This window comes from Myxocyprinus asiaticus, chromosome 14 (assembly GCF_019703515.2).
Source record: "Myxocyprinus asiaticus isolate MX2 ecotype Aquarium Trade chromosome 14, UBuf_Myxa_2, whole genome shotgun sequence".
NCBI classification, from domain to species: domain Eukaryota; kingdom Metazoa; phylum Chordata; class Actinopteri; order Cypriniformes; family Catostomidae; genus Myxocyprinus; species Myxocyprinus asiaticus.
This window is the reverse complement of record NC_059357.1, coordinates 25546606-25559532: the sequence shown is the minus strand read 5'-3', so window position 1 is coordinate 25559532 and position 12927 is coordinate 25546606. Positions and strand designations below refer to the sequence as shown.

At 42.6% G+C, this 12927-nt stretch overlaps 1 protein-coding gene across 1 annotated transcript in view; it reads left to right on the top strand.

The window, feature by feature from the left end:
* The window catches only part of LOC127451440 (caskin-1-like), a 146493-nt gene that overhangs the window by 53998 nt on the left and 79568 nt on the right, over window positions 1-12927 (top strand). The window lies entirely within an intron of this gene.

The window sequence follows — 12927 nt, the reverse complement described above, 5'->3', positions numbered from 1 at the left end:
CAGCTAAACCTGTGTAAACCAGCCAAGAGCAGCGAACTACCTAAGGCCGAGAATCTGAGCTGGCTAGGCTGGTCTTTTTAGCTGGTTTTAGAGGTGTTATGGGCACTCAGCTGGGCAGGCTGGGAGACTAACTGACCGACCATCTAAACCAGCTGAAAACTGGCTTAGCCAGGCCGGGAGACCAGCTAAACCCACTTAAACCAGCTAAGACCAACACGTTTTGCTGGTAAAGTTGTTGTTGTTGTTTTTTTACAACAGGGATAAGTGTATGTTACCTGAGGTCATTATGTTTATCTTACTCCTCTGAAGCCCTTTTTTTAAAGAAATCAGTGCAGTGGTTTGCAAAATGTACGACGCACGCCACTGTGAGCCTTTAACTGAGTAAACACTCATCACATAGTGCTAGCCTACACATAAACCAGGCATTTGCTTCCATAGCAAACCCACACAATCTTTAACGTCCTGCCTTATGCACTGAATCTCAGCCGGATAGGGCTGATGCATGCCGGGTTTGCAGCCTCAGTAATTTGGGAATGATCAATGATGGTTCTCTAGCCGTGGCAGCAGTGCTGTGGGAAATAGATTAGCTATCAGTGTAAGAGGAGAGGCAGACTCACCTGTGGGCTCTGGATCCCTTGAGGAGACATGTTCACAGCCGATGATACTTGAGAAATGAATGGCAGGATACCTGTTTGCATGCTAATATGCAGTAAGGAAGAGTGATGTTGAGGGTTTGTTTGGCTGTGTGTAGTACAGAGCAGAGAGTTCAGAGGAAAATAAGTGGGTATGTCAAGACAGCTTTAATTCAAAACGTGTTCTGTCCTGTGTTGTGTGAGTGTGTTTGTGTGTGTGTGTTGGAAGTAACAGTGTTGAAGGGATTGTGTGGGTGCGCTGCACTAATTCTTGTGCACATGTGTAGGAAGAGGAAGATGATGCTTGTTGCCTAGCAACTCCATTACATCCCTACAAAAAAACAAGATAGCTGCTTTGCCAAAAATATTGCTTTAGTTTTGCACACTACAATGTTGAAACCTTGATACCCCCCACCCTCTAACTTCTCTTTGTACTTAAAAGGGATATTTCAAAGGTATATTTACTCACCATCATTTTGTTACAGACTTTCTTTCTCCGTGAAAGACAAAAGGAGATGGAATGACATGAGGATGAGTAAATGTAAACAGAATGTTCATTTTTGGGTGAACTTGTGGATTTGAGGCAAGCTTGATATAAAACTTGTGTTTAGGAGATTGCGTATCAGTTACAGGAAGGTGATATCCCAGAATAACCCTACAAGAGGAACACCAGATGGTCTCCCTTGTTTTACCTGGAATGGAAATGACTCCACAGGAAGTATAGTAATCAAGAAAAAGAGGGGTCAAAATGGATCAAAAGCTGCTTACCAGCATGCAGCAGTCAAGCTGTCCTCCACCACAGAGGAGCAAACTGCTGTTTACATGCTTTGTCATCACATCCCCTATCTGAGAGTAATTGTTTAGACCAGTGGTTCTCAAAGTGTGTGGAAGAATGCCCCTTTTTCAAATCTCATTCACTTCCACACATAAAAAAAACATTATGAATTTACTTGAATACTTGATACTGCGGTTTCTATAGCTTGTAATTGGTTCCTTTGTTTTCATTTATTACTGATTGTTTACTTGTCTTTAATAATTACTTTAACTTGAAATAGTGTTTACTTAATTCACAAATTAGTATTTGTTTTTGTTGTGGCTATCGAAATTGGTATCGAGAATCATCAAATTTCACAGGTATTGGTAGCCACTACTGAACTATATTGACAATGCTTAGAATGTAGCCTATATTTAAATTGCATTTTAGATCTTACTATAATAACATTATGAAGAAGTTGATCTCATTCCATAGAAGTGTGAGCACCCCTGGTTTATGTGGTGTCAGGTGCACTCACTGCACTGTGCTTATGTAAACAAAGATGTTTTAGTGTGCCCGCCAGATTTGAATGGGTGTAGAGGTGAATTAACACTTAAATTTCAGTCTGTTCCTCACACAACACCATCACATGGCTTCAGAAGAAGTGATGTGGACGACTTTTATGGTGCTTTTATGTGCTTTTGGAGTGTGACAGTCACAGTCATGGTCCTCTCATCCCTAATTCTGTGTTTTAAGGTTGAAAAAGTCATATTTGTATTGTATGAGGAGGGTGAGTAAATGTGTCACAGTCTGTCTCCCTCATTTTCTTAAAGGACTCTTATTTTGAAGTTTTCCACTGGACTACATCACCCATAGTTCACTGCCCTAATCACTTCCATCTGTTCATCGTCATCCCCACCTGCCTTCCATTCCCTCATTAGTTTCTTGTGTATAAATACCCTCTAGTTTTCTTCATCATTTTCAGTTATTGAAGTGTTGCATTGAGTTAATGAAGTGTATTGCTAAAGTGTTTCCCTGTTTTGTTATCTTGTGACATTAGCTCCATCGTTTGTTCTACTCCAGCATTTGTTCCACTCCAGCATTTATAATTAAAGGATTTAAAGATTCTACTCCTGCATCTCCTCTCTTCCACTCCTAGACACCAACTTTACAGAAGGACTGACCTACAAAAATACGGATATATTTCCCTGTTCCTCCTAACGTCTTCCTCTACTCCAGCGATCCCGCTAATACTCCTCTCCTGCAAAGCCTCACCTTGTTGAGCATGTCACTGAGCGTGAAGCCAACAGTTGGAGTTATTCTTGGAGCTGTTTAGGCAGGATCTTCCCCTCTTGGAATACACAACCAAGTTCCTTCACCTCGCTGCTTCAACCTCAATACCGGATATATACCTCAAGCCCATTTATGGAATGGGATTAAACTTCCACAGCACTTCCGGTGGTGGAAAATCTTCCCTTGGCGAATTACATCCTAGCCACCCTGAATATGCATAACCCTTCACTCGCATCATGTCTTATACAGAAATTGACTCCTTCCACGGCCCCTGTCTCCACGCATTCCACACCCCCTATCTCCAAGGTAACTCCTCTCCATACAATTCCCCTAAATGTATTTTTTTGGGGGGGGCGTCATCCTCAACAGTTTCCGGTGGTCGATTCCCTGCCGCAGTCAGCGGTATCGACCACGGAAGTTGCATTTCCCCCATATGCTGTGAATTATGGCGGGAACCCCGGGCCACAGCCTGTGCCCATGCCTGCCACGGTTAACGAGCCAGTGCCCATGCCTGCCACGGTTAACGAGCCAGTGCCCATGCCTGCCATGGTTAACGAGCCAGTGCCCATGCCTGTGGACTCCTCCCCAGTCTCTGCCCATGCTCACGACCACGGAGGTTGATTCCCAGTCTCTGCCTGTACTCTTCCACAGCTCTCAGCCCCGAGCCACGGAACCTTCCCTCGATCCTCTCATAACTCCGCATTCCATGGCTCTATCCCTCAAGCCTTCTGCGGCTCTGCCTGCTTCCCCAGAGTCTCCTCCTCCAGCGGTCCTGCCTCCTGACCCAGTCCCTGCCTTGTGGCCGCCTCCCAGGCCTCCTGACCCAGTCCCTGCCTTGTGGCCGCCTTTTGGGGGGGTAATGTCACAGTCTGTCTCCCTCATTTTCTTCAAGGACTCTTATTTTGAAATTTTCCACTGGTCTACATCACTCATAATTCACTGCCCTAATCACTTCCATCTGTTCATCATCATCCCCACCTGCCTTCCATTCTCTCATTAGTTTCTTGTGTATAAATACCCTCTAGTTCCCTATCTGTCACTCACTCAACGTTGTGTCGATGTAGTGACACTAGGGGTCACTCTTGGGAGCCCGAGACACCTCTGGTCTTTGATAAAAGGCCAATGAAAATTGGCGAGTGGTATTTGCATGCCACTCCCCCGAACATACGGGTATAAAAGGAGCTGGTATGCAACCACTCATTCAGATTTTCTCTTCGGAGCCGAACGGTCATGCTCACTGAGCTGAATTCCCACGACTGTTCATTCACCTCTGATGGATCTGACGGTGCATTTCAGCGGTTTTTCCCCTCCTCTGCACTGGTGCACTGCAGAGAATGCCCCTGGGCGCTTCGACAGAAATAAAAGAGTATATTTCTCTAAAAGAGTATATTTCTCTAAAAGAGTATATATCTCTAAAAGAGCGGCACACACAGAATGTCTTTTTAAAGATGTGTCTTTTTAAAGATGCCTTTCCTTTGTGTGTTATTCCTGGTTGCGCTCATTATCTTTTGCCTTCTGATGGTCACGATCACTGTCTTTCGTGTCTGGGTACTGCTCACGTGGAGACAGTGTTCGTGGATGGGTCATGTACTCATTGCGAGAACATGTCCATGGCAATGATGCAGTCGCGGCTTACCTTCGTAAGAAAGCAAGCCACCCCAGAGGCTACCGCCTCGGTCCTTCTACCCACGGATATGAGGCCAGCGCGGCTAGCACTGGGGGCGATTTTGGGACCCCAATGGGACCACCTCCTCCGGGTATCCCTCCACAGACCTCCCATTCCCCAGCACGCTCGTCTGCCCTGATTGGGCTTTCGGATGAGTCCACCAGCTCGTCTCACGGCAAGTTCGACCTCTTATTCGGAGCCCGCGAAAGTGATGAACTCTCGAGCGCAGCATCGGAGAGCGGGCTCGTCCAGTCGGACGCAGAAGCCTCAGCTGGGCTCCTCCCTTCGGGTGCGGTCGCCCAGTCACAGGCTGATACGGAGATGACGACATGCTTTCCCGGGCAGCCGTGAGCGTCGGGCTAGAGTGGAACCCTCCGCTCTCCCCTGAACCCTCGCGGCTCGATGATTGGTTCCTGGGCTCGCGGCGCCTCTCAAAGCCCCACCCCGCCCCCGTTCCTTTCTTCCCGGAAATGCATGAAGTCTCTGACGGCCAAGGCCTATGGTGCCGCTGGACAAGCCGCCTCCGCCCTGCACGCCATGGCTCTCCTTCAAGTCCGCCAAGGCACTAAAGTTTCCCAACGGGAAGACCCCCAGAGATGCGCAGTCGGATCGATGCTTTCCTTCCTGCAGGAGAGGTTGGAAGGGCGGCTGTCCCCTTCCACCTTGAAGGTGTATGTAGCCGCTATAGCAGCACACCACGACACAGTGGACGGTAAGTCCTTAGGGAAGCACGACCTGATCATCAGGTTCCTGAGAGGCGCCAGGAGGCTGAACCTCTCCAGACCGCGCCTCGTTCCCTCATGGGACCTCTCTGTAGTTCTTCAGGGTCTACAGAGAGCCTCCTTTGAGCCTTTGCAGTCAGTTGAGCTTAAGGCACTCTCCTTGAAGTCTGCCCTCCTGAGTGCGCTCACTTCCATCAAGAGGGCAGGAGACCTGCAAGCGTTCTTTGTCAGTGAAACATGCCTGGAGTTCAGTCCGGGCTACTCTCATGTGATCTTGTGACCCCGACCAGGCTATGTGCCCAAGGTTCCCACGATCCCTTTTAGGGACCAGGTGGTGAACCTGCGAGTGCTGCCCCAGGAGGAGGCAGACCCAGCCCTGTCGTTGCTGTGTCCGGTGCACGCTTTACGCATCTATTTGGATCGCACGCAGAGCTTTAGGATCTCTGAGCAGCTCTTTGTCTGCTTTGGTGCACAGTGGAAAGGAAGCGCTGTCTCCAAGCAGAGGATCGCCCACTGGCTCATTGATGCCATAGCTATGGCACATCACGCCAGGGACATGCCACCCCCGGTAGGGCTACGAGCCCATTCTACCAGGGGTGCAGCAGCCCCCTGGGCCCTGGTCAGGGGTGCTTCTCTAACAGACATTTGCAGAACAGCAGGCTGGGCAACACCCAACACTTTTGCAAGGTTCTACAACCTCCAGGTGGAACCAGTTTCGTCCCGGGTAGTGGCACGCTATACAAGCGGATAAGCCAGGGATAGCCGGCCGTGTGTATCGCTTGCACATAGCACTTTCACCTCCTCTGAGCTGAAGATGTGCGCCATTAATTCCCAGTAGTGTTCACAAACTATGTTCCCTGGTTGACTTCCTCCGAGCCCTGTGGCAGTCGAGTTTTCGGAGAGACTCGCTGCCGGCCCAGTACACGTGCTAACTAAAAGCCCTGTTCTGGGGTAGGTGCTCCACATGTGGCGGTTACCTGTAGGTAACCCCATGCAATGTATATCTTCCGCTAATTTGTTTCCCTGTTGACAAACTGCGTCTTCCTTGGGCAGAGGCCCCTCTGCCACAGTCTCCATGTTTGTAGTAACTCCTCCCCTGTTGGGTAGGACCTACCATGAGACTTCTCCACATGATTGGCAAGACCATGTGACGTATTTTCCACTTAAATATCACCCCTCTCTCTGGGCGAGGTGTGGTCTCCGCGGCGTCCTCCCCTTGGGAGGGACACCCCCCGACTAGACCTGGTCAGCCCAGTCAGATAATCCCCCCTTTTTTTAGGGAGTGGAAATAAAGAAGGGGAAAAGAGGCCACGACTGGGCTAGCCTGTCTTTTAGGTAGTTGACTTGTCCCCAAAGGGCCGTTAGGCACTCATAACTATGTTGGGGGAGGTTACGTGTCGGCCTGGTGCGCTGGCTACGAGGCACACAGTTGTCTGCCCGTCACACACCACCAGTTCACGTAACACAATTCAGCCAGTTGCGGCGTTTTGTATAGGGACCCCTAGTGTCACTACATCAACACAACGTCGAGTGACTGACAGATAGGGAACGTCATGGTTACTTGCGTAACCTCCGTTCCTTGGTGGAGGGAACGAGACATTGTGTCCCTCCTGCCACAACGCTGAAATGGCCGGACCTTGTCTCGGCTCCTCAGCATAAAACCTGAATGAGTGGTTGCATACCAGCTCCTTTTATACCCGAGTCACTATGCCATCACGAGGACTTGGAGCACATTGGGAATTGGGCATTCCAAATTGGGAGGAAAAAGGAAGAAAAAAAAAACATGGCTCCTGTAGCAGTATACATTTTTGGATATTTTACAAGTATATAGGCATTATTAAAAATGTATGTAACACAGAACGTATACAGAAAATAACAGAACAATGTAGTCTTAGTGACAAAACATTCATACAGATTTTTTTTCAATGAAGAGTGTAACTTTTCATTATTCAGCAAAAAAGTGAAAACTGAAATTTCATTGTATTATTTTTTTTAAATAAATATTTTTTTCGTGACTTGAAGTTGAAAGAAAATGCATTTAATCTTTAAGTGTTTTTCAATCAGATTTCAATGAAAATGTTCTTGTTTCAAAGGGGGGTGTGACCAAAAAATATCGAGAACCACTGTTTTAGAGCAGAGTAAAGGAGATATTTTTGGGAGCATGATGGAGAAGGTGGTTCAGGAGGTCCCAGGTTATACACTGAGGCATTAAATCCCCTTTCAACTCCCCTGATAAAAAAGCAAGAGACACCCTGCTAGAAATTTCAGGTTGTGCCTGTACAGTTGCTGTTAGGCCACGTCCACACGTTTTCGCTCAAAAATGCTTTCATTTAGTTGCATTTACACCTCTCATCAACATTAGAATGGCTTTTTCCTCCACTAAAAAAGGAGCATTTCGAAAACACTCTCCATAACCGCATACTTGGGAAAACTTTGACGTTAGGAAACAGATTTGTGTGGATGTGTCCTTATGCGTTCATGTTGTGTCTGATTCACTGTAATTACGAGATGGCAACTCTGAGATTCTATTTGGAACTGTTCACCTTCTGGGATCTTGGAAGTTATTCTTTTCTACGGCAACATTCATAATGCCAAAACTGCTTTGTTGTTGATAAAAGCAAAACAGTTATCACTTCAATAATTCATTAATTCACCTTTATATGTTGTCACAATGTTTAAGAATCAGGAAAGTGCTCCAGGTAAAAATGGCATAATAAAATGGCATATAAAACAGAAATATGTGTAAACTACCTTTAACTGTTAAGGCTGCTGCTTTATTGATTCTTTTTACATGACGTCACGACTGTCAAGTCGTGCTTTCATTGATTTCAGAGTTTAAAACTTGTAATTATTAGGGCTCTTTGCAATGAATTCAGTGAGAAAGTTTGGTAAAAGTATATGTGGATAGATTGAAGTTTGATTGAAATGTTTGAGAAAGTGGAGCTAGATGGAGCAGCTGGGTGTGGAGCAGGCGGTGAGAGCCGCTCCACCAACCACTAGCCAAGAGAAGAAGCAAAACAAGGGAACAGGGCCAAGATTTAACTAATCACTTTCCATCCGGTCTGCCAGCGCCATGGAGACTCAGACGTTTCTATTAGCCACCTGCCAGCCCTGGCGGCACCAAGCCCCAATATGAGGATTGGTGGATTGGTTTCGCCCTAGTTCTGTTGGAAATGGATGTTGAGGGTGATCACAATCAGGCCAGTTCATAAGCATGGAATGGGAACTGCTCCCAAGATACTTTGATACTTGGAGCCATTCCCTGCCTGGGCCGGAGCCTATTGCTTTTCTGCCTGCTTCTGATCCGTTTGATCTGCTGTCCGTGTTTGGCTGATTAGATTGGAGGAAGACTTCAGGATAGTCAATGGACCACCTCTCAAAAGACTTTCCTTTCTGTTAGGGATGTGGAAAGCTACATATTTGTAAAATGGACTACTAAATGGGGTTGCCAGAACGACTAGTACATTAACCCTTAAACGCATACTTCAGGTCTTTAGAGAACCTCATTCCACCTCCTGAACCTTATACATTTTTTGGAGTTGTGTCCACACCTCTTTAATATTTCTTAATCTATCTCTTATAAATAAAAAAAAAATGCCAAAATTGCACACACACACACACAAAAACATGTTTATAATGGTTTAAGTACCAAAAGAGTAAAGGATCTCTAGAGGCCCGAGGTATGTAAGTGTTGTTTTTTTTTTTTGTTTTTTTTTTGCACTTCCATAAATTATATATTTTTTTAATGATTTCATATCTATTTAAGTTTACTATCAAAGGATATCTATTTCTTTGTGTATTACAAGATAAATAAGTACTATATTCATACAAATAAATACTATATCACGTTGACTTTCTGTGCAACAATGAACCATCAACAATGGTGAATTATCTTTATTTTATATGCGTATACACATACATAATATACATGTTATTTCTTACTCAAGGTGGCACTGATGTTTCAGTGATTGACTTGATTTACATTTGAAATTGCTATTTGACAAAAAAAACAACATCGAAGTAAACTTATAGCAAGTACATGAACAGTATGATATGACTATTGCCATTTGGATGTACCACTGAAATAATGTAAATTGTGCATCTATTTAGACTCAACAAGTGCCTGAGAAAATACATGTAAGATACACATAAGCTACACATAAATTACACATACATTACACGTGTAGATTATGTGTTATGTGTAGCTCAATATGTGTTTGACAGCCAGTTGCATCTCATGAAATTTCAGTGTGAAAATAATGAATCCTTCTCTTGATTTGTCCTGATTTGTTGCATTATCGCTTTAATTTATGAAAAATACAACATCAAAATATTTTATTTGATTGATTTCTAATCATCTTGAAAATATATATTTTTTATTTTACACTATCTGGGCATTTTGTACATACATTTTTGATAGGTATAAGTGCCGGGTCTCTAAAGACCCGAATATGTAAGGGTGTTTGGGAAAATGACCATGCATTTAAGGGTTAATCGATATTAAGGAAGGCCTGTATAATTAGCCAGATTCTGGGTTCACCTGATCCCGTTCGGACATGTTTATTAGGAAGTGTTTACAAGGCGCTTTCTTTTATTCAAAAACAGCTAGACGGAGCACAACAGAATGGAACAGAATGCAGGGGTCTCAAGATGCAATTTGTAAAGGTATTATATTTTTAACTTGAGACAGTATCTTAAAAATATTATACTAGTGGTATGACACTCAAAAAATTGTATGAGGTGTGACGCAATGGCCAAAGACATTTGTCTGAGTATGTTTGGCTGTAGTAACGGTGCTGTACAGCGGATGAATTGAACTTTTCCAAAAAAGTTTGACCATGCTAATAAAGCACCACCCCCTTAAAAAAACAAAACTATAAAAATATACAGTAAACTGTGTATTTGCAATTTAACTCATTCCTACTTTATTTCTTCTCTCTCTCTCTCTCTCTCTCTTATGAATGAACAGGGGAATGTTTTATGTTCACACTGCGGAGCTCTGCATGTCTAAAGGATGTAAAGATGTGTGTGTCATGTAGCCTGTCTATATTGGATGCTTATATGTTGCTGTTTAGCATGAAGCACAGACCTCAGCAGTCAGAGCAGATGAAAGCCTCTCATTGTGTACATTCTGGGAAAGCCTCAAAGTAACAGTTCTGAAAGTGTGGACATTTTCCTGTTACCGTATTTTCTGGAATATAAGTCGCATTTTTATCATCATCTGAAAGATCCTGTGACTAATAGTCCGAAGTTACTTTTTTTTTACACAATTTATACGTAATTGATGTCGGCTGGTCAAACACATATATGCTTACACACAAACAGATAAAAAAAGAAAACATCAGTCGTAGAGATTGTAGTAGTGTTTTAAAGTGAGTGGGGGGAATATATTTTTTACCCAAAATACTATCTTTTCACTTATTGGACAGTTATTTAAAAACTTTTGATTTAATCACCTTGAACAAAACTGAAAATGACAAATAATTATTTTGTCTCAAAATAAATGTGATAATTTCAGAGATTCTCATTAACTACATAAATTTGCAACATTTTAAAAATGTATAAATATTAGATCAGTTAACCTCAAAATAAAGTTTTAGACATTGCACACAATGATCTCATGGATCAGGAAAATTGTTCAGTGCATAGTGACCAACAGGTGTTAAGGAAAGTACTTTGGTAGTTTTTGTTGGCAGTTTAGTGAAAATAAAATGAAAATTGCCTTTTACCCCGGGGGTCTTTAGCCCCGTTGTACCCTATATGCGAGTACCACTTATATGTAGCTGTCCAAACAACTTGCACAATGCACAAATACGTTTGACAGTAATAGAAACCAACAACAGTACATACATGTACATTAAACATACCAGTAATGTACTATACTGCCCTACAAAGTTAAATGAAACACTTACATTCAATTATTTACACTGGATTATAATCTTAGTTTTCCCTGAATCTGAGCATAGTTGAGCCAACACCGTCATTTACAGGACAGATAGAGAAGCGATTTCAGTAATTACTCAATACTGACAACATGTGCAATTACTGCTGCTTATTCCCTTTGCAAGTCATTAAAGTTAAGCTTAAGTATACACTGAACTAAACCTAAAAATCCCAATTAAGCCTAAATCAGAAACAAATGCATTGTTTTCAAAGATCAAAAACATTTTCTTGACATTTGCACCTGTCTTTCTCAGACCATAATATACAGTATATTTATATTGGGCACTGTTACGTCCTGCCCTAGTCTAGAGTTGGGGAGGAGTAACAAAAAGGTATGGGATTTCCCTTCTCCCGTCACAACACTCAAGAATCAGTCAACTTTAAAAGCGAAACAAAACGTTTATTTTATCCAAAACAGAAAATGGAAGTCTCAAAGCCTTCAGGAGGGAGCAAGGCCAAAATAACACACAAAATTTCACCAGTTGCTAAAGGGGAGTCAAAACTAACTTACCTGCAAAAGAAAATGCAAATAAACAACATAAATCCACTCTCTAACTAAAAACAGGAGAAAAGACAAGATTAAACAAAATGGCACCCACCTCCCTAATACTTCCTTATTTTAATTTTACTATTTACAATAGTTGCAACAGTTTCTATATTAAAAAAAATATATAAGTGTTCAACAACAATGAAAGACTGGAATCACCCACAGTCAAACTGGTTGTAGCAGCAGTTAACTACTAAAACCATCAATCATACACTCAAACAACTAGAGCAGTACAATATGTCTGACACAGGAGAAGGGAAAGAGCCAATGCAGAGAGGTTCTGCTGGGATTTAATCCTGAAGCTCTTTTCCAAACCAACCAATCCCGACAGAGGAATGATTTGCAGTCATAATTTCAGACACCTGAAGAGGCAACAGAACAGGAACACACAAGGGAAGCAGAACTCAAAGAACAATTGCAATAAAACATCATACATCCATGGATGTAATTAAACAATAGGACAAAAATAAGAACAAACATATATGTCCAGGGATGTAACAGGCACAAATGCTAGTTCTGCAGTTTATTTAATCAGAATACTAAACCTGTTGTCTGAATGACAGCATTTTGTATTCCATTAACATTTAACCGTATAATAATTTACAGCTGCATGCGAACATTTCAAGTTCAGTTTTAAATTTTTTAGTGCAGTTGTAATTTCAAATAATAATAAACAAGTAATAATAACAACAATGCTAACAATATATATATATCCCCTTTTCTCCCAATTTGGAATGCCCAATTCCCACTACTTAGTAGGTCCCGTTGGTGCATTTAAAACAAATTAATTGTTTTGTTTCTCATTTGTAAGTCGCTGGATAAAATCATCTGCTAAATGTCTAAATGTAAAAATGTCTCTTTCGACAGACATTGGCTGGCACTTCCTGCTGACAGCTGCCATTTTTTCACTGAACCCGATCTCTACTAGTGCCTGCCACATGCAATCTCTGTCAGTGCGACTTGTACAGTGATGCGACTTATCTGTTTTTTTTTTGTGTTTTTTTTTTCTTCCATCAACATGTTTTTGACCAGGCGCCACTTTATATCCAGAAAATATGGTACTACTAACAAGCAGGGAGCTTGATTGCAAGGTTATAAATGGTGGATAAAACAAAGGTTGGAATGTGAAATGGGATATGAGTGTTGTTGCTAAATTTATTTTCACCAATGTCTGCTTTCTCAGTAGGCCATTTTCCTCAGCTCTGCTGAACCCCATAGACACAAATCAATACCTTTAAGCCAATAAAAATGCAGTTTTATATTCAGCCTCTTTGGCTTTGTAGCATCTTTTTTCACTAAAAAAGATTTTGGAGTGCTTGTTAGTGTTGTTTTGTTTGTGCTTGAAAAGTTATGCCTCTTTCTAAGCAATA